General features: G+C 38.8%; 1 long non-coding RNA gene across 1 annotated transcript; it reads left to right on the top strand.

The window, feature by feature from the left end:
• The first annotated feature begins 761 nt into the window (after positions 1-761).
• LOC115797373 (uncharacterized) lies at positions 762-2,512 on the top strand. Its single transcript, XR_004021406.1, has 3 exons — positions 762-862; positions 1,189-1,306; positions 2,501-2,512. It is a non-coding gene; the product is annotated as an uncharacterized LOC115797373 (long non-coding RNA).
• Positions 2,513-3,679: the final 1,167 nt, after the last annotated feature.

Genomic DNA, 3,679 nt, shown 5'->3' with positions numbered 1-3,679 from the left:
AAATGCAAAAAAATCAAAAATAGAAGAACAAGCGTGAAACATCGTTTAACATTTCTGCTATCAAATTGAGCCCTGGCTTGAAAATCCACACAGTTACACTTACAGGGTTAGTATCATTATGGGGAAACAGCTTTGAATGTCATTTTGTCAAGACTGAATCAGTGGTGCTGGTGTAGCTACATATTATACTGAGCCATTGAGAAATATACAAAATAAAAAAAAATTAAAAATGCCTGAATTGTATGAGGTCAAGGTCACCAAAGTTCAAACTTTTTAGTTTAGATTTTTAGTAGACGCCCCTATGGTATGAATCTGAAAACCCTACATTACCTTGTTGTGAAGTTATTGTGTTCACAACAGCAGCTGCTCACTCAGTGGGGTGATGACACAGGGTCATTATTTATTTAGCCAACACTAAGCCAAAATGCAGTTTCTGTATTTTTCTTCAGTTACTTTCATTAAATGATTTTTTTAAAGCTACATTTGACTCATTCATGTAAAAAATACTTTAAAGAAAATATCAATAGTTTGCCTGCAAATGTGCCTTCTTGACTGTAGAGCCAGCTGTGAATGACAGCCTGCATCTGCGTGCAGTTGTGGTCAGTGGTCCTCATATTTGCATTTCCTCTGATAACCACAAACTGAGAAGTGTTAAAGAGTTTCTTAGAACTGGTGGGCTGGTGACGTTGGCGCTGGCGCAAATGATGACTTGATGGGGAGCTGCAAGTACCCAGAGCCAAACGTTCTTTGTTCCTCTGTGACGGCAGTGAACTGGAACCTGCTCAGGTAGAACTTAATAACAGAGAGTCTGAGCTGCAGTAGATGTCATCTCTGCTCATCTCGACTCTTCACTCCTCATCAGGTAAGAACGTTTTATTTGTATATGAAAAATCTTTCATAGGCAGCAGGCTCATGTTGAATACCTCCAAGAAAGAGTGATGGCTCTCTCTGCTGCACCACTTTTCTCCTCACATTCACTATCCAGACAGGAGCTTCACCACATGCTGCAATCACCTGGGTTCTGTGAGCACGTTAATGAGCTAGATGGAGGCCTGTCTTTATTGATTTATGTTCAAATAATCTTTAAATATCATTCAGACTGAGCAAACTATCAGATGTTCCTCATTCAGTTATATAATGAATTTACTGTAATCATTCACCAGCTTCAGAGCATTTCATTCACTGCAGACATCTATACCACCTGCTGTTCCAGACGACCGACTCCTGCCTGAACCGCTGCAGGTCACCCAACCAACCAGCCAACCAACCAGCCAACCAACCAACCAACAGTAAAGCAACAAATAAGGTCAGTGTCCTAATTTGGAAAGGTTGAATTATGGAAAGAGCCATTCTAATACAATAGACCCATTTATCATGAGAAAGAGGTGTGTAAGACATTTACTGATAATGTAATATAACAGTGGTTATTTTTTTAGGTTGTATTTCACAATAATTAAGATTGCGAAACAGTGATGCCAAATAACAAAGTATGTGTATGGATGGGCATCAGTGTAAACACTGAAACACGTTTCTTTAACTCCTAATGAAACGATCCTTCTTCAGCAGCCCAAAGCTCCTCTGAACAGACCTAAACAGGACAGGAAAATATTAGATTTCTTACACACTGGATCTGTTATCAAGTGGCCTTTAAAACCGTGCTTGTGTGGGAATAAGAAATACCCATCATTATGGCTCGTTTTCACTGTTTCACTTTTACACAGTCATGAAGTCAGTAATTGCCACAGCAGAGTAGCCCTGATATTACTGCCTCACATCCACACTCAAAGATCTAACCATCAACAGATCTCGGCTTAAAACAAACAAACAAAACAAAACAGGAAACCAGATTAAGTCATTATTCAGGCACGAGAGTTTTCTGCTGGCTCTTCATCTTAAGCTCGTTCAGTCTGCTTTTCCTCGTCAGCGCGCTGCTGCGTTTTTCTTTTTTGTTGGTTGTTTCTCAGCGCTGTCCGCTGAAGTTGCACCAAAGACCTGCACTACTGGTGTGCTGGATCACTGATTAACCATGCTTCCTTTTTCAGGATGTTTCAATTTCAAAATAAGAGCTGTGAGAAAGAGCTGCCAAAAAAAAAAAAAAATCATGTGACATGTAAGCCCACAGCAGTGAGGACACATCTGTGAAAAATGGGTTTTAAAGAGTCAGCAGTGAAGGAATCCTGCAAGTAAACGTGCTCCCTTTCAGACTCAAGTTTCAGTGTTTCAAACCCTCAACATTTGTTTTGTGGTCTTTGAGACTGCATTCGACTGCATCTCTCAGGGGATCTTATGGGATCTTAGGGGAGAGTGACAGCTGGATTAGTGGCCTATCAGCAGTGATGCAGATGCTGAGCTCAGTGTGAAAGTGAAGCTGTTGATTTATAGGTTCCCACCCTCACTGATGGCCACAAGCTGTGGGGAGTGACCGAAAGAGTGAGATACTCACTGCGATGCTATAAAATTTGTAGAATCTGAAAAATTATTTGATTTTTGATTTCGACAGGAAATAATGAGGATCCTGTTTGCTGGTTTGCTGCCCGTGCTGCTCTTTGCCACTGGACTTTCAAACCCAGAGCACCTTCATCCAAAACCGAGAGAAAACCGACCTGAAGAAACACCTTATGAAAAGTTTAAAAGACAGCACGTAGATGCCAAGATGACTGCGAACGACTGTAATAAAAAGATATCATGTAGGAACATCTACAAAAATGACAACAGCTGTAAGACTACCAACACATTCATACTCAGTGACGAGAAAACAGTCAAATCCATCTGTCAAGGCGAAGGTAGATATGATTCGAAAAGCGGCATGACATACAGTAAAAAACACTTCCGTATTGTTAAATGTAAACTGAAGAGTCGGGGAGGCAGGAAACCCCACTGTCAGTACAGAGGAAAGCGTTTCACCAACAGAACCATTGCTGTCAGATGTGACGGGGGATTACCCGTGCACTACTCTGATAACGATATTGATCTGATCACTTTGGGGAAAGAAAATAATAAGGAAATAAAAAAATATGTTATTGTAAGCTGAGTTTATTTACACGGACAGCAGATAAACATTTTTCATGCAAATAATGAGTTAAATTTCCAACATTTGTACCTAAAAAGTCTTTTTTGTCATAAGCTTTTACCTGAGTCTGTCTTATTATCATTAAGACAATGCATTTTTTTGGACATGTGATTAGTCTCTATTTCCACACTGTATGAAAAACATAAAACAATCAGCCCCGTGAGACCAAAAATGAGAAAAGGCATGTTAAGAAAATCCTGCGTTAAAGCCTCAAACTTATACTGATTTAAAAAATAAATAAATAATTTTATTTTCATTAGCATCCAATACTTTTAGTATTGTGAAGGAATTGTTTGCATTTCACAGTGATGTTAATTCCCCTTATATTTATTTAATGACTGTTAGTTAAACAATCCTCACTGCATGGATAAAACAACATAAAAAAATGCTTCATTTTCTAATTTGCTTAATATTTTACAAATTTAATTTCACAGTGTTGGATAACTTTTTATTTGATGGCCAATATGACCCAAAATCCTTGAACCCATTTATTTTGTTAGTTTCCAAACAGACCAGCAGATGTTTGTGATTCACAAAATGACTGCAAGTTTATCATTTTGTTGTTCATGGACCCTGAACACATCTGACCTCAGAGGCTAAGCAGTTTTT

Source organism: Archocentrus centrarchus, chromosome 2 (assembly GCF_007364275.1).
Source record: "Archocentrus centrarchus isolate MPI-CPG fArcCen1 chromosome 2, fArcCen1, whole genome shotgun sequence".
NCBI lineage: Eukaryota > Metazoa > Chordata > Actinopteri > Cichliformes > Cichlidae > Archocentrus > Archocentrus centrarchus.
This window is presented reverse-complemented; position numbering and strand designations above follow the sequence as displayed.